General features: G+C 37.5%; 1 protein-coding gene and 1 non-coding gene across 10 annotated transcripts in view; both read left to right on the top strand.

Annotated features, from left to right (window-relative positions):
* TMTC2 (transmembrane O-mannosyltransferase targeting cadherins 2) overlaps positions 1 to 22,801 on the top strand; it is an 847,045-nt gene that overhangs the window by 285,545 nt on the left and 538,699 nt on the right. The gene's annotated exons all lie outside the window — the stretch shown is intronic.
* Positions 18,639 to 18,747, top strand: LOC116761383. Its single transcript, XR_004351958.1, has one exon. It is a non-coding gene; the product is annotated as a U6 spliceosomal RNA (small nuclear RNA).

Raw genomic sequence — 22,801 nt, 5'->3', positions numbered from 1 at the left:
CTTTCTCTGTGCTTCCACGGCACTGGTTTCAGTATCTCTATACTAGCAGATTTTAGATTGAATGGCAGACATAAATCTATGTCTTTTGACCCTGGACATGGGACAGGGACTAAGTCTTAACTTTTCTTTTTATATCTTTAGTGTATGGCTTTCAGTATCTTAATAACTATCCCTGTACCCTCCTTTTGCATTTCCCTTGTTAAGTTACATAAGGGCTGGGCATAGGTCACTTTTCCCCACCAGTTTTATTTAGATATAATTGACATATAGTACTGTATAAGTGAAAGGTATACAGGGTGCCTGACTTTTGAATATTTCTGTTTCCCTAGCCTGATTCTCATGTCCTCATTAGTCCCTTCATTTTGTCAACACATGTATTGAGATTTGTTAATCCATGCTAGGCATCACTCTAATTCCCAATGATATATACTGAATAAATGAATGAGGGTGGCATGATTGTAGAGTGGATACAGTGTAATCTTCTAAGACCCTGGAAGGGGAGGTGGTCACAGAGGATTGTACATCTTTTGAGTGCCTGTGATTGATATATGTTATTTCATGAAGCTTTACAACGAGTACTGTCCTCTTTTTATAAATGAGGAAACTGAACTTCAAAGATGTAAGGAATGTCCCCAAGAAATAAGCTACTAAATAGTAGAATTGGATACGTCCTCAAGGATTTCTGAATTAGCATCATTAATTTTCATTCTATATTAAATAATTTTGTGTGGAGCTTTTCCCCCCTTTTATACTTGATCAGAGATTCTAAAAGGAAGTTAGTGCTCCTGCCTCCCCATTTTTTTTTTAACTAAATTTATTTTTTATTTTTTGGCTGCGTTGGGTCTTTGTTGCTGCACGCAGGCTTTCTCTAGTTGTGGCGAGCTGGGGCTACTCTTCATTGCAGTGCGTGGGCTTCTCACTGCCGTGCATGGGCTTCTCATTGCGGTGGCTTTTCTTGTTGCAGAGCACGGGCTCTAGGCACGTGGGCTTCAGTAGTTGTGGTGTGCAGGCTCGGTAGTTGTGGTGCACGGGCTTAGTTGCTCCGCAGCATGTGGGATCTTCCCAGGCCAGGGATTGACCCTGTGTCCCCTGTATTGGCAGGCAGATTCTTAACCACTGTGCCACCAGGGAAGTCCCATCCCCATTTTTTATAACTTATTTTTGGACATCACCTCTAAATGCTAGTTTAGTTTGAATGGGTAAACGCATTTTTATTATTAGGCGTTATAGGTCATTAACTAAGAGTTTTCGCTATTGGCAAAACTTTTAACATTAACTTTTGTCTATTGGCACTTTGGGGTCCTACATTACAGCTCAAACGCAAATGTTCCAGGGTACCCTAGAGAATAGTTAGTTCTGCTTTAGGGTCACTGTTAACCTCCATGGTTACATATAGTTGGGCCTGGGTGACATCTCTTTAGAATATATGGAACTTTCATACCAATGTCATATCCAATTAAAATACTAAACACAAGCTGTCTTTAAAATTGATTTATTCCTTGTTTGAACTTTGTTACCTAAGGCTAATGCCATGAATTTAAAATCGGGCATGCATTAAGAGAGAAAAGGAGGAATAACATTTCCATTATTATGGTGTTTCAGATGGTTTTATAGTTGTTTCTAAACCCGTGTGTGTTCTCTAGTTGTGTGTACATCCTTACTTTGATTTTTTTTTTTTTTTGGTCCTCCTTCCTTTTGTCTTTGTTCAATTTATTTCAGCCAAATATTTTACAGTTTTTGTGAGCCAGTAAAATTAATATTGACTTAAATTGTAATAAAAGCAACTTGGCTGTTAGCGTATTTTCCAGATTTAGGTTAGTAAAAGAGAAGGAAGGATATGGGAGACTCTGACAGTAATTCTTGATACAGCAAACCTTTATTTTGGCTACTGTATGGAAATACTGAGCCAGATTTCTGTGTCTAGCCAAAGTTAATTGGGCTACATAAAACTCCAGTTGTGAAAGTACTTGAAGTTCCATGGAAAAGTTCCATACCCCAGGCTAAAATGGTGTCAGTGTAGTCTATCTGGAGCACAGCGCTGTGTGTTTCCTTGGGCCTTTTGTCATAATCATTACTATTTAGAGCTGAGATTATTTTTCCATTTGCTCCTCTTTGAAGCAAAGCTCTTCCCATTTTGCACGTTGACTAACATTTAGGTTCACTTTGTTTTATTATAATCACTGCACAGTCATGTTTAGATTGGAGGGAGCAGGGAACAAAAAATTTTCCTGTGACTCTCACTGAATGATTATTACGGATATATACCACTGAAGTCGCAAATTTATTCCGTGAAAAAGGAAGGCATATATCATGCTACTGAAATATTGGGTAACATAAAGAAGAAAATTTAATTTAATATAGTGCTCAGCTAAATATTTTATATGAAATTACCTCATCTAAACTTTATGATTTAGCATTCTGGATGTTATCATTGTATTATTTTTGCTCTGAAACATAATGAATCTGATAGTTCTTTTTTATGCATTTTGATACACAGAATCAATCTTTTTTTTTTAATTGAGGTATCTTTATAGAATCGATCTTGTAATTACACTATTTGTTGCCACTGAGTGACCTTAGGAATCCAAGTATCTCCAAAGTATTCCAGAGTTTTATTCTGTTTTTTTATGTTAGTTACTAAAAGTCATTTTTACAGATATTTTCTTTTGCCGCAAGTAACATTATGCTCAGAAATAATATTCTCAGAATAATAATAGTCTCAGAAATAATAAAATCAAAATACTCAAATTCTCAGGCATTGAAGGTCATGTGGAATAATTCTACCTGCTTTATATCTACATATCATGATGCTATGAAAAGAAATGTTAGCTTTTTACTTAGGGGTAAATAGGATACTGCTGCTTTGAAACTAACTTAAACTTCATTGTTATTTTGTTTGGTTTCTGTATTTGGTCTGTAGTTAACATTTAGTGCAATTTAAATAGCCCAGCAAAAATAAATAAATAAATAAATAGCTCAGCAGGCTCAGGCCTCAAAATCCCCCAGGACTCTGCTATCCCATGTTATTAGAGGGATGCAGATGGAGAAGCCGTATGCCCTTAAATATAGCTTGGCTTTCTTGCAGGACTCTAAAAAAGCAATCCTTTATAAAAACCTGAATTCAATATACATTTTCTGAACCTGAAGGTTGTGTCATGTTCTGTAATAAACAGTGGTGATACAAAGACCAGCAGGGCGTTTCTTTGGTCTCAAGAAGACCTCAGTGTATTCTCTTTAGGGGAAATTATAACAACTATCTATAGTTGCTTCAGTGGTGGGCTACCATGCTTAAGACTGGTGGAAATAGTTTTTGTTTCAGAAAGGACAATTATGTAGGCACCTTAATCTTATTTTCTTTTTAATTTTTATTAGAGGCATGGGATTCCACACCACTTAGTTGGTATTTTTCTCCCACTTTGCAGTCCTTTAATTTGTTACATGAGCCCATTGATACACGAAATGACTTGGCATCACGATTTCCAGCTTGTTATCCTTTCTGCTACATCATGTTGACTCTCCTGTCATGTAATCAAGCATGAACACATTTTAATGTGAGCTAAACTCTGTTTGTAATTTATGTTTTATATTTTCCTAGTTCGATCATTGTTTAATAGAAGAAATTTTGAGTATCTTTCCCTGTTAAAACAGCATCCTTGTCTAAGCCCCTGTTTACCTTTGAAAAAAGTGGTACTGACCGCATACGTCTTCAAAAGCAAATATCTTTCCTCCCAAGGGGTTGGATCAACACTTCACAAAAAAAAGTTGCCTATTTTTTCCTGTAGCCTCTGGTTGTGTATACATATATTCATACACACAGATATACACACACACACACACAGAGGCATATATATAAAGGAAGCCACGTCCGTTCTAAGATGTGAACGTTTTCATTTTTGCAGCCTCGTAAATAGGTTTATCAGCCCATCCATGAACATGTTTACAAACCCGTGACATTTTGGTCATTCCCCCTTATATTCATCTACATTGCATATGAGGCCGCTTGAGCCTCAGCAGCCTGAAGCATGACATCTGCAGACCTGTAGATTTTATCCTTAGTTTTTTATTAAAATTATACTTCTTCCAAACAATAGTTAATTCTGAGTTCAACTTTTTTTTTTCCCCAAGACCTGAGCTTCTAGGACCATCTGAATTTCTCATTCATTTCCTATCTCCCTTGACATCAATCCTCATCTCTTGCTTTCCTACCTAAAAAGAATTAAATATTACCTACAGGGTGGCCCCTGACCCTGCCGCTTCTGTGATCAGGTTAATCACAGTACTTCCTGTAGTTAGCTCGTACTCTTTATCATGCAGTAAACTAGACATTGTGAATATGCTATTCTAATATTTCTCACATAATCCCACGATCTAGGTACGTACACTAGAGATGAGGAAACTGTGGTTCACAGAGGTTCAGACCTGTGTCCAAAGCCTCTTGCATTATACTCGGTTTTTCTGAAAGCTGTACTTAAATTTCTCTTTAACCTTTTGTTAATTACGACCAAATATGGATATATGGTGCCTTGTGCGCATAAATGCCTAACTTCAAAATGTGTAAAAATTGATTTTTAAAGAAAATCTTTATTCAGTTTTTGGATTTTCTTATAATGCAGTTCTGAAGTGAAAAGACAACTTCTATGTATATCATTAAATTAAAGAAGAATTTTAACATGGGTTAAATTCAAAAAAGGATTTAGGTATCTATATATGTGAAATAACAAGAAAATAGTAATAGTGAAGTTGAAAGTTGAATTCTTAATTTAAATACAGTTTACATGGTGTACCTTTTATGGCGTATAGTTTCTCTTGTATTTTAAGTCTTGAAGGAAACATGATATTCTAAACTGAAGGGGAGCACAAGGTCAGATGCCTGAGTGAACTGACTGCTGACCTTTACCTGGTTAACTTTTAACTGGTAGATAGTGAGTTGAAGCCACAGCACCTGAGCACATACCGGCCTACAAATTTATTTAATAAACGTATTTATGTCTTCTCACAGTGAAAAGCATAATTCCTTTAAAAGACTTAAAATTGCAGGACTCTTATTTCTGAGGTGTAATTGAGGCTCTTTGTCAAAAGTGACAGGATGGCGTACGTTCTTGAGCTGACACTGTAATTCAGTGTGCATTGTAGTAACAATACTTTAGGTGGAAGATGGTAACAACATGCAGGAGGATTGACACTTAATATGACCCTTTGGTCCCTTTGACATTAACCATGTGGCACTGGGTTTAAGATGGGCACTGGCCATTAAATAATGCCATGTATTATAATGCCATATAATTGAAAAATAGGTAGTGTAATTGGTAGATGTCATGGTCAGTCTGGGAAATTTTTGTCCCTGAGCGATGGAACTGAAAGACATTATCCACTGTAAAGTTTGTTCTATTTCTCATTTGGGGGGATGAAACAACACTAGCTAGAAGCAGAACAGAATTTCCATCTGCTTGAATCAGAAATTTACTCACTTTAAGCAGAAAATTACTGATCAGGAGTATTTTATTTTAAGGTATCTTTGCATATCTCAAAGAGATTACCTCAGTAGAGGTAAAGGATTAAGTTGAAATCTATTGCTTTGGCTAAAGGTAGTTTCCCTGAAGGTGTCTATTTTTCTCTTTCCACCCAGGATGCACATTTGCCACAAGTGGTAATTATCTTCTCCACTCTGTTTCCACTTGTATGGAAGACGGGTCCTCCATCCTCTCCCCCTCGCCACTTCAACAGTTCTCAACCTATTTATATAAATAACTGTGTATACATGGCACTTATTAAATTTTATACCTTTTAATTATAACAAAGCTGATTCAAATAGTAATGCTACATGACAAGGATTGCTTTTACTTGATTATAAGATGGGGAATTTCAAATACGGTGAAGTTTAAGGGTACCAAGAAGATTTTACCACTGCCATTATTGCTTTGATAGTTTCTATTAAAGCAGTATTCCCAGAAGGTACAAAATACATTCCCCAAGTGTATTCCATAGACATTAGCACGTCTAGGTGTTCCTTAGAAAAAATTAAGTAAGCAAATAGTGTGGGAGAAACTAATAATTTTGCTAGCTCAGAAGTCTTCTTTGTCTGAAATTAATACTCTAGCTTTCTTTTGATTAGTGTTAGCCTGGTTTATCTATATCTATCCCTTTGCTTTACCTATCAGCGTCGTTATATTTAAAGTAGATTTATTGTAGACAACATATAGTTGGGCCCTTTATTATTATCATTATTCACTATGACAATCTCTATTTTTTAATTGGTACATTTAGACCATTCATATTTAGAGTGATAATTGATATATTTGAATTAATATCAACCAGGTTTGTAACTGTTTTCTATTTGTTACCAAAGGCTTCTTCCTTCTCTGTTTTTTTTCCACCTTATATTTTTTTATTGTAGTAAAAAAAGAAAACAAAAATTTCAATGATAACCATTTCTAAGTATATAATACAGTAGTGTTAACTATGTACACATTGTTTTGCAACAGATCTTGCAAAACAAGTTTTCATCTTGTAAAACTGAAACTCATTACCCATTGAACAAGTTTTCAGGTTTTCACTGTTGAATATGATGTTAGCTATAGGTTCTTCACATATGGCCTTTATTATGTTGACATAATTTCCTTCTATTACTAGTTTCTTGAGTGTTTTTTATCATGAAAGGTTATTGAATTTTGTCAAATGCTTTTCCTGCATCAATTGAGATGATCATGTGAATTCCCTCAGTTTTTATTTGTCCAAAAAGTCTTTATTTCTACTTCACTTTCTAAGGAAAATTTTGCTGGATATAAAATTCTAGTTTTGTAGTTTCTTTCTTCTCTCAACATTTTCAGTGTTTTACTCTACTGTCTTCTTGCTTGATGGTTTCTGATTAGAAGTCCAATGAAATTCTTAATCTTATTGCTCCATTGGTAAGGTGTTTTTTTTTTTTCCCCTCTGACTTTTAAGATTTTCTCTTTGCCTTTAGTTTTCTACAGTTTTTACATACTCTGCCTAGGCTTATTATTTTTGGAATTTATCTGGCTTAGTGTTCTCTGAGTTTTCTGAATCTATGGTTTGGCCTCTTTCATTAATTTTGGAAAGTTCTCCACCATTATTACTTTAAATATTTCTTCTGCCCTCTTGTCTTTCTTCCCCTTCTGATATTCTAGTTACTCGTGTGTTACATGTTTTGAAATTTTCCTATAGTTCTGGGATGTTCTGTACGTTTCATTCATTTTTCTTATTACATTTCAGTTTGGGAAGTTTATATTGACCTATCTTCAAACTCATTGATTCTTTCCTTGGTCATGCTGAGTCTTCTGTTGATCCCACCAAATGCATTCTTCATGTCTATTATGATTTCTAGCATTTCCTTTTCATTCTTTCTTAGAATTTCTCTCTGCTTACATTACACGTCTGTTCTATTTTTTTTTTTTTTTTTTTTTTTTTTTGCAGTACGCGGGCCTCTCACTGTTGTGGCCTCTCATGTTGCGGAGCACAGGCTCTGGACGCGCAGGCTCAGCGGCCATGGCTCACGGGCCTAGCTGCTCCGCAGCATGTGGGATCTTTCCGGACCGGGGCACGAACCCGTGTCCCCTGCATCGGCAGGCGGACTCTCAACCACTGTGCCACCAGGGAAGCCCTACACATCTGTTCTTGAATGTTGTCTACTTTTTCTATTAGAGTCCTTAGCATATTAATCATAGGTATTTTCAGTTCCCTGTCAGACAATTCCAACATCTGTTTCATATTCTAACATCTTATTATGATTCCCATGCTAGCTTTGTCTTTTCGGACTATGTTTTTCTTTCCTTTGGTCATGCCTTGTAATTTTTTTGTTGAATGTTGGATATGTTGAATTTGTAATAGGAATTCAAATTATTAGGCCTTTAATATGAAGATTTATGTTAATCTGGCTGGGATTTCAGCATTGTTTAGTGTTTGTTGTAGCTATTGGTGCTAGCAGCTTCAAATTTCTCTAGTGTCCTTGTTTTTATCTCCACCTTGGTGTTAGGCTTTCCTTAATACTCTTTCTCAGAGAGACTGTGTGTCTTGAAGCTGTTTCAGGTATACTTCAGTATTATCATACTAGAGCCCTGTCGTGGGGGTGTTAGGTATGGTGGAGGGGGAATGTTCTATAACCGTTCAGTTAAATCTCAGTCTTTGATTCAGCCTGTGTCTCTGTCCCATGACCTTCACACTTTTTCTGCTTGTAGAGCTACCCCCCCTCACCACCTTAGATGAGACAAGAAGGCTAGAGGAGGGCGAAGTCAGAGAGTGCCTTTTTGCCACAGCTCTTTAAAAGGCTCTAGTAAAGTCTTTTACCTTGGAGAGTCAGGCCTTTGTTATTGAGAAGGCTCTGGATATATTTCACAAGGATTACTCTTCTTCCCTTGCCCTCACCAGGAGGGGATCTTTTTTGGTTCTCCACTATGAGAACCTGGTAGGGTTCTTGGAAATAAAGACCATGAAAGAGTGGGACCGCCCCCCCTCCCGCACCCTCAAGACTGGCCTTCAGGAATTTCTCACTCGAGCTAGTCCACAGTCCGCCTCCAGCAAGTCATCAAAAGTACCACTTAAAGTATGCCTACCTGTTCATGGCTCCATTGGTTGCTGCGTCAGATAAGCAGATCTTGACTGTGACTGTCTCTCTATTTCTGTTTCTTTATCTCAATCTATGTCTGAATATACTGGGAATTGCAGGTATTCATGGGACGTGTTGTGTATTTTTGTTTTCCTGTGGCTCGAAGAATAATGTATGTAGTAAATGCTCAGTAGTTATTTTCTTAGTATTTCAAAGGTATAGAAACAGATGTTTAGAAAAACATATTTGCTCACATAGCTTGCCTCCCTTCTCCATTAGCACTCCATCACCTTAGAGGGGATGCACCTGTAATATATGAACACTGGCTCCAGATTGCCTCGCATGTTGAACCACTCATCAGCTCAGTGATCTGGTTATGTTATTTAACTTCTCTCTATCTTATTCTGCCTGTTTGTATAATGAGGGCAAAAGTATTTCCTTCTTGAGAGGGTCCAGAAGTTAAGTGAGTCTAAATGTATCATAAAAGCATTTAGAATACTGCCAGGTATGTATGTTGTAAGGACTCAGTAATTGTTAGCAATTAACAGTAAGAACAATATCATGATTCTTACTCAGTAAAATCTTTATGTCTTTGTGTGACATGGAACATTGTTTATTATTTGGCCACAGCCTTTCTCATTAAACCTCATCAGCCGTTATCCCCCCACAATATTAAACTTCTAATGGCTCCCTAAGTATGTTAAGAAAGAATCTATTCATTCTTTGTCTTTTCCAAGCATGCCGCTTGCTGCCTTGGCCTAGAATATCTTTTTCCTTTTTCTCCACTTGGCAAAGCCCTATTCATCCATCCAGTTTCATCTTTAACACTACGTTCCATAAAACAGTGACTGATTCTTCCAAGCAGCCTTCATGCTTCTCTTCCAGGGTTCTTATTGCATGTGAATATCTGTGATAGCTGAATACTAATGTATTACTATTGGTTGCTTTTTGTAGACAGTGAGAGTAGCGACCCTGTCTCTTCATTACTATTACTAGCTTGGTGCTTGGCACATAGTTATTCAATAAACATTTATTCGATGAATGTAGATGAACTGACTCTGAAGCAGAGATTGGCCCAGTTCACATAAAAGTCTTCTGTCAGGGCATAGCACTGATACATCACTACCTTTCCCCACTGACTTGATTCTTCTGTTATCTGTGCTCTCGTGAAAGTGGCTCCATCATCTTCTGTTACTGTTAGTCATTTTTATGTCTGTCTTCCCCACTAGACTGAGAGCAGCTCGGTCTTACTCATTTTTTTCAGATGCCAAGGGAGGGTCTCGTACAGCAATAACTATTTGTTGGACACATTATTTCAGTGTTGCATGGTGGAAGGAGATGGTGAGAGAAAGGAACAATAAAAGTTTGAAGGAATAAATGGCAAGGGGGTTATACAAGTAATTAGGAAGGAGAAAAAAAGTGATGTTTTAAGTAGCTTCAAGTAAATAAAAAATATAAGAACTTATTTTTTGTTCTGTTGGTTAAAAATGTCAAAGTCCTCAGCATTAAAAAGGGATTAAAGAGTGAACTTAAAGGGTCAAATAATTGGATAGCAACATTTTGAGGAGTGAAATTTCTTTCTTTTTTTTGTCTCAGTAAAAATGATGTGGTAATCCTACGAATATAGAAATCCTGATGACTGTTGAAAGATAGAAATGAAAAAACACAAAATTGAATATATTCCTTTATTTTTTTCTGTTTGGTGACATAGTGTAGCATGATCTGGCTATCTGTTTTGCTCTGATAGCCTTGGAATGTAATCTCAGTAGAGTGCATAATATAAATCATTCATTTCAGGGGACTTTGTAGAATTTCATGAACAGTGATAGTGATGATAATGAATATGTGCTCTTCTGACAGGTACAATAAAATACAGATAATCCTTTGGTTTTTGGTTTTTTTAACTATTGAGTATCATGTATGGCAGCCAGGAATAATAATATCTTTTATATAAACTATCATACTATCTATAATTTTAGTTGAAGAGTCAGCTTGATACATGAATTTGATTGGGCTGGAGAGCAATATGAAATATTTTCACTGAGAAATGATTAGGTTGAATTTACACTGATGATGACTATAAAAGAAGGAAGCTTTTCTTTTCATGGTTTTGCTATAGTTTTGTTGAACTTCACTTGTGATGTTAGAAAGTATTAACACAATCTCACTTATTCAATTTGGAACAAATAGTAAAATAGCTACTGTTCTAAAAGACATTTAAGAAATCTTTATTTGAAACTCTGAGGAATTTTTCTTTTCATAATGACATCTCAGATATCCAAATATTTGTGAAATGAATGGATTACTATTATCCTTGTAAGCCGCGCAAATCTAAAACAGTCACTATCCCAGAAAGACTGAATATTTCCTGTTGTATAAAATCTTTCTTAAAGGTAGTATGATTTATTTTAAGTGACCCTTGTTTAGGCACTTAACTTAGTCTCCTTATGCTTTTCTAACTTCATTTGATCATGAATCTAGTAAGTCCAGCAACACCAAAAACTGTCTTTTCTACTCTGTTTCTTGCTTATCCTTCAGTACAAAAGCTATTTGCTGAAAATAATGTCTTCTCTGGGTGTTGTCTGTACTTCCTTTTATTTTCCCTCCATTGCCTATCCAGTACTTCTTATTTCATTATTATGTTTTTAGAAACAAAATAAAAAATATTAATATGATAATCTTTGGCATTTACTTTGAAAAAGAAGTGTGAAGAAGGACAGATCTGAATAAAATGATATTTTGATTAACTCAAGTTTTGCTTCCAGGAAATACCAGGTATCTGAATATTGCAATAGTGAAGAGTCAGCTATAATTCTTCTACTTTCTTATTGTTCTAAGATTGGTAACAGCTTAAGCCACACTCACTAGTTAACATGAGCTTGCCAAATCATGTCAAGATTTCAAAGTGCAAATGGACCTTTTGGAAAGTACATATTTCTGAATAAGGGGAAATATATTCTTAAACTGTCGCCAGTATTTATATGGGTTTTCCGGTTTGATCAGAAGTGGTCGTAAGTACTTTTCACTGTAACTTCAGTTTCGAGTATTTTCCCTGTTTTCTCTTTTCTTCGAATTCTCTGAACTCAAAGGCAGTTTTTGCCTGTGATATTCTAAGACATTCAAGAACAAGAGATAATTTGGTTGTTAGCAAAGTATTTGGGATCACAAAATTCTTAATGTGGGTGTGTTACAAGAATGCTGCTTAAAATACATGAAAAATAGTCATCTACTTCCATGAGCCACCTTTGAGTAAGTGGATTTAGGTATAAGAGGTCTAGTTAGGAGGAGAACTTTTTCTTTGAGTGCCAACAATGTGTTGCTGTGCTGTGCTTTTAAAAATGTATTTTACTTTGTTTAATCCTTTTAAGATATTGCATGAGAGCTACTGCTGTTCCTATTGCACAGTCATCATGACAGTTTACATTTGTTGAGCACTTACTATATACCATGCGCTGTTGTAAAAGCTTGACATGTACTGTCTCAGTTATAAACCTTATCAGGAGGTATCATCTTTTCTCTATAAGGTGCTGAATTTCTGGAGACATTAAACAATCTGCCCAAGTAGCCTGGCTATTTTAGGGATCGTTCTTGAGGAGATGATCAAACTCAGGCCTATCTGATTCCTAAGCCTGCAATCTTTCCTCTATGCTGTTGCTTCTCTTTTTATAACATATCTATGCTTATTTAAAAATTAATACCACTTTAAATGAGTTAGTAATTTAATAGCTTATATTTTCCCCCAAGTCTTCAAAGTGCCATGTTTGTGTTTTTCACGGCATGGGACCATATACCCCAACGTGCACATGTATTCCATTTTTAGAAGTTGAATAGGTCAATATGTTTCTTCCACAGGCTGCTTTGTATTTATAGCAGTCATGCAAGGAGTGTTCCACCACCCTCCTATAGACTTCCGCGTGGCTTTTAAAGATGCTCTTGTGATTGGGAGTGTCAATTCAGCCCTTCTTGAATCTCACAGATAAACCTGTCGACTCAGGTGTCAATTACACAGCAGACTGTGACGAAGACGATTTGGGAAGTTGATGTCTAATGAGTTCTATGCAGCCTTCATGGCACATTTTTCCTACCAAGGTCAAGAGGGTCTGAGATGTTGTCAGTGATAATTTAGCCCCTGAGCTGAACCACTATTAAATTTTCTGTCTAGAGGCAAAGACGTTCAGACTTTCTATTTTCCATCTCCACGTCACCTCTGTACTCGATTTTTTTCCTGTTAGTGACCCACATCTTCTTGTGACATTATGCATTTTCTCTTACTGTAAGAAAGAGAAAGAGAGAATCTTATTCTGTGGCAATGCCAAAACCCAAGTGTGTATGCTTCTTACTCGCACACTATCCTGCTAGGACTTGGGAAAGATCCAGTTCGGCGATATGCTTGTCATATGTATTTATACATACAAACTCGTTCTGCTGGTAATGTGCCAGCCTCTGACCATTTGCTGTGTGTGTTTGTGTGTGTGTGTGTGTATTTTTCCCATTTTTGCCTAGATTAAAGTTTCCTGTAATTGTATATGTACTACCTCTGGTCATTTCACACTCTAGAAATTAAAGTGAATGAGCATTGCATACTAAACAATGCTGTTTTCAATAGATCTTTCTTTCTTTGTAAGTCACAGATAATTATTCACAGAAGGTGGCTCAAAAATCATTAGACTGACAAAGTAGAAATTTGGTAACTGGAGTTGTTAAATAACCTTATTTTCTCAAATAGATGTGTTTTGAGTTGGTTGATATCAAGTGAACCTTTGTAAGCTACAGGGCCTTTTAATGTTGTTAAAACAAGGAACATTTTCTCCATTAGACTGACTTTCTAAACAATATTCTTAATTTGGATCTTGTAAAGAGAACTTGTAAGTCACCAGCACTTGGACTTAGCAGGTAGTCTGTTGTCTTGATGCTTGGCCAACTTTTCCTCCATCTGTGAGCCAGCTGAAGTATGCCACCTCTTTTATGAGACCTCCCCGAACTCACTCAGACACAATAGATGCCTTGGTCTCTGTTTTCTCCTTATGTAGGATGTCTAACGAGAGCCCTTTCGAGTATGATCTTGCAATTGGTAAACGCCCACTTCCAGAGTTATCATATTATTCAGTCTAAAGAGCAGGAGTCCTTTCATTATCCAGTGCCTGACACAATGCTAGGCATATGGTAGATACCCTCTGAGTACGTGATGAGGGATGGACGGGTGGGTGCATGAATGTGTGGGTGGACCTACTCCATAAAGCTCATCTTTAACTAACGTAATGATTCCTGGTAGTAAACTTCTGAACCAAGTCGATAATGCAGTACCACAAACTGTGAAGCCAGATTGTCTCTGTTTGAACCCCAGCTCTGCCAAATCAAGCTTCTGTGCCTTGGGCAAGGTACTTAACCCCTCTGTCCCTCAGTTTCTTATTCTGTAAAATGGATAATAATAATATCTCAGGTGTAATATGAAGATTTGATGTGACGATACAGAGAAAGCTCTTGGAACAGCGCCTGGCACATAGTAAGCTGCTCTTATAATGTTTCTGTTCTTATCATATAACCTGTAAAGACAAAGTAAAATTGCAGTGTGCTAGGACAACAGACACCCAGAAAAATCTGTATTGGAGAAGCAGAGATGAATGGAAATTTCATTACTCTTGACAAAGATCACATGGTCTTGTGCTGTGAAAGGATGTCTTTGTTCATGCCTTCTTTGTTAGGAGTGGGGCAGGGATAGAAAGCTGAGATCTCACCGATGCTGCTAATGGAGGCTCCTGGTTTCATCTTCTGGGACATCTCAACGTCATAAAGCCATTGTTGGGCTCGTCTGATTTAGGTGAATACTTGTGAGAGGGAAACAAGAATTAGGGTAACTATAGAATATTTGTTCAAACCAGGAAGGGGGTGCTGTTATTTTTCCACTGGAACAGTGGACATAGACAGAATAGTTTCAGGCAAACCAGAATTACTTCCAAGAATTACTTACAAAACCAGAAGCACAGTATACACATTCAATATGTATGTGGTCTAATTGGTGTAAGAACCTTTCTAGAACATTCTGCCTTTGATAGGCATCTTTACCTTGAAAGTCCTTTCAGAAGAAGATAAATGGATCATTTATTCCAACTCCATTTAATTTCATTTGTTAGTACATTAAACTACACTTGATTTTAGGTCTCAGCTACTATCCCCAATCTCTGTCAGCTGGCTGGATCTGGGGGAAGGCCAATTCCTTTTCTCTGTCATGGATTGGAAGGCAATGGAGGCAAAGGAGTATGACATGAATTAAGAGCTTGACTCTCCTTTAACCTGAATTTTTAACCAATGATGACTTCCCTGAATTGAATTCCATTTTTTAAACAGAGAATCGTAACCAGTAGAGTTCAGTTAACCCAGGTCCTTTGATTGGCAAAGGAGAAAAATGAAACCTATCCAAATTAGGGGTTTTCTTTGGTGGTTCACCTTCTTGGTATCAGAACCAGATTAGAACTCAGGTTTCTGTGACTGAATCCAGTGCTTTATTCAGCACCCTGGTTCAATCATCAAAGAATTTTGCATCTAAATAAATTAAATAACCCTCTATGTCCTTTACTGCTGAAGATTTCTACAAAAAAAGAAAGTATAAAATTAGGGAATTATTTACATCTGGCTTTATCCTCTTGTGAGAGCATTTGGATTTGAGAGCCAGTGGCACCCTGCCAGTGACAAATGGAGGCACAGAGATTGCCTTCCCATCATCCGCTACCTTTTATGGTGTCGAGGGATTGCTTGCTCTCCTTTGTGACCCAGCTGCAAAGCAGCTGTTGCTGGGGCTCCTGCTTTTCCACTCTCACAGCGCAGCTTTCCTGACTATCTCCATGGGGTTTAAACTTCTGCAGCACGAGTGTCAGCCCTGAGCTCTGTGAGCCAAGGCCAGCTCTGTGAGGACCAATCAGCATAGCCGCTTTCCAGGCTGTTGCTAAGCAGTTTGGGCTGGAGTGATCCAGCAAATTCTCATGACAAGCAAGAAGCACCCATTTGCACAAACAGCGCAAGAAAATGGTTGGCGTTGTTGCTAATAGCTAAGATTCAGGGGCTTTCCAATGGCACTAATTCCCTAAATGGTGATCACGTGGACCACTTTATCCATCTAAAGTTTCCTATTGGAAACTATTTTCTACGAACTTGTGGTGCCGTCTTATGGACCACAGAAGGCTGATAAAAATTGTGGCTTCTTTTTTCCCCCTTGTATAGAGGAGGTGTTGACAACAGTGCCAGGGATGACATTCTGGGTATCAGTCGGGCCTCATGATGTAATCACATTTACCCACTGAAACCTACGCCCTCATTAAGGCAACAGGACTTCCCAATGAGAGCATGCGTTTATGAAGTGCGTTTTGAGTGTTTGCTTTTCCAAGATATTTAACGTTTTCAAGCATTTATGACCACCTACTATGCATCTGGCCCTTAGCGAAGTGTTGACTAAACAATTCCCGTAAAATGGTTTACAATTAGAAGAGATTACAAGTGGTAATTAGAGTACATATGGTAAGTGTCACAACAAAAGCAGGAATCAAGCGCTGTTAGGGCATCCAGGAGGAAAAGACACAGTTTAAAGAATTCTGGACTGGTTTAAATTTTGCCATGACCAAATTGGAAAGTTACCTAAGAACTCTAGAAATGGAATTTTGAGGTTTTCTCTTCTAATTTTCAATTAAACTAAGAGGGAATAAAAAGCCCTACGCATTAATTTTTATGCCCAGTTGTGATTTATGTTTTGACTTTCTGTTTTCTTTTTCAAAACGCTCAATATGTCTCATTCCCTTCTGCTGACATGGTCACTTTCCCTCCCCTTCAGAGCCAGACTATTGACTGAGGGTATCCATTTCCTCGCTCCACTCCCCAAATTCCCCCCCCCCCACTCCTTCTGGCTTTAAGACCTATTATGCCATAGAAATACACCTTACTGAACTTACCAGTGATCTCTGTCATTAAATCCACTGGATATTTTCAACAATTGACATAATTGACTACTTCTATCTTCTTGAAATACTGTTTTACCTTACCTCAGGCCTCTTGAGTCAGCCTAACAGACCACATCTTTGGCAGCTCAGATGTCTCAAAGGTACCTCAATCTCTACAGTTCTCAGAATTGAGCTCATGATCTTTCCCCCTTAATCTGGTCTTTCTTTTTCTATTATTTACCAGCTTTGTCTCAGTTTCAGAATCAGAAACCTAGGGGTCATCTTTGTGACCTCTATCTCACACCCCATCCCTCTCCTATCCATCATGTAATCCTATCTATATTACCTAAATATCCCTCCTGTCAGTCCACTAAGCTTCATCTCCATTATCAGCCCCATCACTCTCTTTTAAGAGCCTGGATTAATCTGCCTGCATCCCTTCCAGTTCCCGTTAAAACCGTTAATCCACACAACCCTCAGAACGATATTGACAAAACAGATAAGGACAAATTCCTTCACGTAATCTATTCACCAGGCGGGCTCTACCCCTCCGACCTTTTCACATGGCCTACCTCTACTCCTTCTCCCTGTCTCCCTCATCCTGGGCTCATGCAGTGTTTTTGCTACAGAGATTATACCTTTGCTGTGTCTCTACTTCAGATACTTTTGTCTACCCTGCAACTAGATCATACAACTAGTTAATCATACATAGCTCTCAGATTGTTAGAGTAAGCAGGAGTTCTTTTGGAAACCTTTCCCGAATACTTCAACTAGTTCTAAGTGAAATGTACAGCTCTTATTTGTGTTGTACTCCTAACAGCTACAGTTTTGGACTCTTCGTGAGGGCAAGGGTTATGTCCTTCTTCACCATTTTCATACTAGTGCTTACCACAGTTCCCAATAAATATTTGTTGGATTAAGGAAATCAATGAATAAATTTAATGAACTGCTAAAAGTTCATTGTTTTAATTACAAACAGATATTTTTCTATTTAAGTTGTGAGTCAAAGATAAATTTTGTGTATTATTCTGACGTCTAAAAATAGCTGATTTTGATCTTTAAAAATGATTTACATAATTTTAAAGTAGATTTTAGGATACATTTATCTGCAATTTAATTACACATTTGATCCAAACAAAATTTCTACTTACTTCACCGCAACTTCCTTAGACATTTCAATAAAATATCTGAATTCTCTTCTCATAAATTGATATTATGGATGGAGAAGAGTTGTGGTAAGATGTTGGCTTTAACTTGACTTTGACTTTAGTACAGCAGTGCAATGTAACAGCCTAAGCAATTTGCCCAGATGGAGCTTAAGATGTGGTTGTAGCCTATCAAATTAATTACTTTCCACTGAGATGTTATTACAGTGTGTGGGGATGACCTCTTTAAGCTTGAAGGGAAAATATACAAGTGAACAGATGTAGAAAGGAAGTAAAAACTTGTTATCTAACAAGAAATCTGGATAAGTTAAACACCTTCATTTCTCAGAAATTAGCTTCATAATGTTTCAGAAATTAGCTATTTGTATTTATACCTTAAAATCTAACTTTTAACTCCTAATGTCAAAGCTGTGTAGAAGGCAACATAGAATTTAATTTTTATTAATCAAATATTTTAAATATTTATGGAAAGCAAGCTACTTATTTTAAATAGTTATTTAAAATCTTTTTCTTCTCTTTTATTGAAAACATGATTGAAATAGAAGAGTTTTTTGTTTTTGCCCTTTTTTTTGCTTTCCTCTTGGCATTCTTCCAAATTTTCTTTTACTTTCTTCTCAGGGAAGGTGCTAGATATCTGGTGTTCTTGCCAAGGCTTGGTCTGTGACCTCCTTTCTGGCCAGTCTTTCTAAATTAGTCCTCCATACTCTCCTGCCCTAGCATTTCAATCAAACAGAACATACCCAATCCATCAGTCACCTATCTGCGAGATATTCCGAACCTAACCACATCTCACTGTTTCCACTTCTTTCACCCTAGTCTTAGCCATGGAGTATTAACAACCTCCTACGTGGTCTCCCTGTTTTCTGTGCCCCCTACAGTCAGTTTTCCAGCCAAGATCGCCAGTATTTTTGTAAAAATATGTGAGATCATGTTGTACCTCTATTTAAAATCCTCTGTCGTGTTCCTTCCTAGTCAAAAGAAATTACAGGGCTTGCCTCAGCAGCACGTACACTAAAACTGAAATGACACAGAGAGGATTAGCATGACCCCCACGCAAGGATGACATACATTGATGAAGTAAGTGTTCCATATATTGTGCAGTTCCCAGAGGCTGTTTGATGCTTTGCTGGTTAACACCAAGGAAGTGATATGAGTCAAAGCAACATGTGGCATCCGATGTTGAAACTGTGATTTTTTTTTTTACTACCAAAAAAGAAAAATTAATTCCAAACTCCTCACAGTGCCTACTTTGCTCTACACAGTCTGGTCGCTTCTGTCTCTCACACTCATCTCCTGTGATTCTTTGCGGCATTTACTGCCCTGTCGCCATATTGGTTTTCTTGTTAGTCCCTAAAATTCCAGACATGCCAGATCTTTGCATGGTTCCCTCGCTCCCTTTACTTAGGTCACTTCTCCAGTGTTACCAGAGGTCTTTCTTGGCCACTTTATCAGACACCATCCCACCCCAGTGTGTGTTCCTCTCTTCCCTTAGCCTGTGTTTTTTTTTTTTTTTTTTTGTACCAACTGCTTTAGACAGTGTCACCTGTTCGTGTGTGAACTATCATTTCACCACCAGAATGTGAACTGCGAAAGGGCAGGAACTTCGTCTTGATTACCAGGATCTGGAATACAGCCTGTTACATAGCAGGAGCTTAATCCATTTCTGTGGAGTGAAAGTCACATCTCTGCAGCATTCTCTTTCCCTTTTCAGTGGACTAAGTTGTTCTGTGTTCTCAGGACACTTAGTTTGACACTAACACAGCACTATTTTTTAACAGTCTAATCTAGAAGTGTATTTCCCTCCCTGTCAGTCTTGAAATACCAAAGGACCAACCCTCTCATTCACCTTTGAAATCCTACAGTAAAATGAACCAGTGATACAGGTAGTGCTAGCCTCCTTTTAAAAATGTTCTTTTCCTTTTTTAAATGCAATTAGGACAGAAACAGAAACTTACAACCTGCTTATTTCATTTAGCAACAGATCATGGAAATCTCTTGTAGTTTCAATAATTTCTACAAAATCATTTTAGTAGATACATAATATTTCATTGAAATGACATTTGGTTAACCAAGTCTATGCTGATAGACACTGAATTTGTATAAACAATACTGCAGTGAAAATAAATAGCTACCTCTCGGTATTTACAGATATTTCCTTAGGACAAATGCCTAGAGATTGAACTGTTTGGCCAAGATATACCTATGACTTAAGAGCTTTGATGAATATCAAATTGCTCCCAGGAAGATCTTATTATCTTTTACTATATTTTAGCTATGTGTTAGCTGAGTGCTGGTTTTTATGAACCCTCAGGAATACTGAGCTCTATAATATTGGGGCAACTTCACTGATAGGTGATTAATAACCTCTCAATGTATTAATTTACATTTTAGGTAAACTGAATATTGAGTAAGTTTAATATGTTTTTACAGGGATATCGAACATTATTTTTTGGTATTTGCCAACTGCTTATTTGTGCCTATTGCTCATGGAACATGTCTGACATTCGAGCCAGAGCCCCAGCTGCATGCAGATGATCCACTTTAACTTCTTTGAGGGAAATTCAGTCTACTGCAGTCTTTCATCCCACTTGGTCTGCCATTTCATTTCAGCCAGTGTTGTGGCCTCCTCCCCTTCCCAAAGTTCACCTAAATCTGGGAGGCTTAATAGTGTTCAAAAAGCTGGGAAGGAGGCTGCCCTGGGCAGCTTGGTCTGAGCAGATTTCTTCACCTTGGAGTCCGATGGCTCTGCAGTAGGACCCAGGACGGGTTTCAGAGAAGCTTTGCTCAGGTTGGGAGTTGCGGTTCTGGGGTCCAGCCTTGCTCTAGGTGTACCCCAGAGCCATGCCTCCCTGCCGAGGTCTCAAAACCTACTCTGGATGCAGCCCCTGGACACTGAGAGGGCACTCCCTGTCACCACTAGCTGCCCTCAATGTCATTTGACATGCCTTTTCCGTGAGCTTAGGCTTATGGCAGTACACTCCAGGTATCTTTCAGGCAGCTTCTGCTTTGGGACGTTTAGGAAAAGAGATCAGGAAAAGGCCTGACATTTATAGAAAGTGAAACTTGAGGGACATTTCAGGGAGGAGAAACACAAACTATTATCAGTAAGCTACTTAGCCACATTCATTTTTGTTTATGGTAGCCTTATTCTGTTATATTTCAAAGCTTTCCAGAAGAAATGCTATTCTGTCCCTAAAAAAAGAATGTCATGGTCAAGTTTTAGGCCCCTGATAATTTGATGGGAAACATTTTAGTAGTATGGAGATAAAGTATTTCATCATGAAAGTTACCACTGCCCGTGTCCCTTCACTTTGCCTCTAAGGCTATCTCTGGCTGATTATATATAATGACTTGGAGGGACTTTAGAACTAAATGGTTTGATGTAAATCATCTTGATTAGTAAGAATTAGTTCAACTGTTAGATTTTTTTTAATGATGTTTTTCTTGTGATGAGGAAAACCTTTTTTATCCTGAAGACACTTTGCGTACAAACACTGTGACGTTAAGATAGACCATGAAACAACACTTCCTCTATTTGTAAATGGTGGCCTTCACAAATTAATTTTTCAAGGCTATGAGATTGCTTTTCCTTTTGTACTCATTAAACTATAATGCAGCTGTAAACAACACATTTACCAAACTACATATAAGCTTTGGACCCACTTTATTGGCTGCTTCCCTTTCTGGTTTCTTATCTGTGTAGATACATTCTTGAATGTGAAATGAAGATGGGATTTTCATTGGTTGTGAAAAATGACTGACATTCACCATTGTCAGACTTTCCCCCAAAGTAGATACTAAATGTATGGGAGTGACTGCTGGATACATAATTGCAGAAGGAGACTCTTTACACTAAACTTACAGCAGCCTCTAAATATGAGTAGGGCCACCTGAGGGAAATCCTCTGGTTTGTTCTTTATATTATTCTAACTGGTGTTGCCACCAATGCTGAAGACACAGGTGGTCCCTTATTAGGATATAAATATTTGGTTGAGAATCAGGCTACTTCTGAGGAACACTTTTTATAGTTTTATAGACCTTGGTTCATGTGACAGTTTCCAGAAGTAAAGTGTAGAAATCACTGCTTTATTCATAGCTCTGTAGTTTACTGAAAACATGTTACCATGTGAACTAAATAACTAAGGAGTAACTATATGCTATTAAATTGTATACAAGAAAGCAGTGGTAGCCTGTTCATTTGTTGACTGGTAATTATATTTATAGAACACTTGGATGGCTATAGATGAAAAAGTAAAGTCTTATGGGAGTAATCTAGTTTAGAGGACAAGATTAACGCACTAATTATATTATATATTTATAATGCAATGCAACAATGCAAAGTCTTGAAGTTTTTAGGTTATTCAATAAAATAGCAGTTCTGAGCTGTGGCATCGAAACACACTGTTTGTAGGGCGGTAGATATAATGAGTGATTTGTTACCAAAAATAAGTACAAAACTTGGTATATGGTTAACTTTTAAAAATAAGACAATTCAAGCTGAAGCCATTAATAGTATAACATTTTCTCATGTTTAATATTCCCGAGTGCTTCCTTAAGTAGGAGCTCCAGGTTTGGGGTGTGTGTGTGTGTGTGTGTGTGTGTGTGTGTGTGTGTGTGTGTGTGTATAAATATATAAGTACCTATTTTTATATTTCTTCACTTTGTAGTTGGAAAAAACGTTGATCAGCCCTCAGAAGAGAAACTGTTTTCCTTGTATACCCGCTCAGGTGGGCACCTCTTTCTGAACAGGGACAGTAGCATCCAGTTTAATTAGAAAACAAAATAAATGTGCTGAAAACTAATCTTATGCTGTGGAACAGGCTATCTGAACTTTACTGAATATTTATCTTACATGTGTATGTTTTATTGCTGCCAGTCGGAAGAGGACCTGACCAAGCCTAGTCCTGATTGAGGATGCTTTTTTTCATGAGTTTAAATGATATTAATCTTGAATCTGTTTTTAATATTCAGTAGAGTGCTACAAATATTATACAAATATAAGGATAAGTTTACTGATAATCTCAAATCCCTAACCCCCTAGTTACTCATGCAGCCCTTGCCGGGAATATGTCTCTGCACTGGTTCCATTCAGTTCTCCTCTTTTCTCATCTTTCTAGCTCTTTCCCTTCATCCCATAGTCATCGATGCTG

The sequence above is a fragment of the Phocoena sinus genome, chromosome 10 (genome assembly GCF_008692025.1).
Source record: "Phocoena sinus isolate mPhoSin1 chromosome 10, mPhoSin1.pri, whole genome shotgun sequence".
NCBI classification, from domain to species: Eukaryota; Metazoa; Chordata; class Mammalia; order Artiodactyla; family Phocoenidae; genus Phocoena; species Phocoena sinus.
The sequence above is the reverse complement of the archived record's forward strand: the minus strand, read 5'-3'. Positions and strand labels throughout refer to the sequence as shown.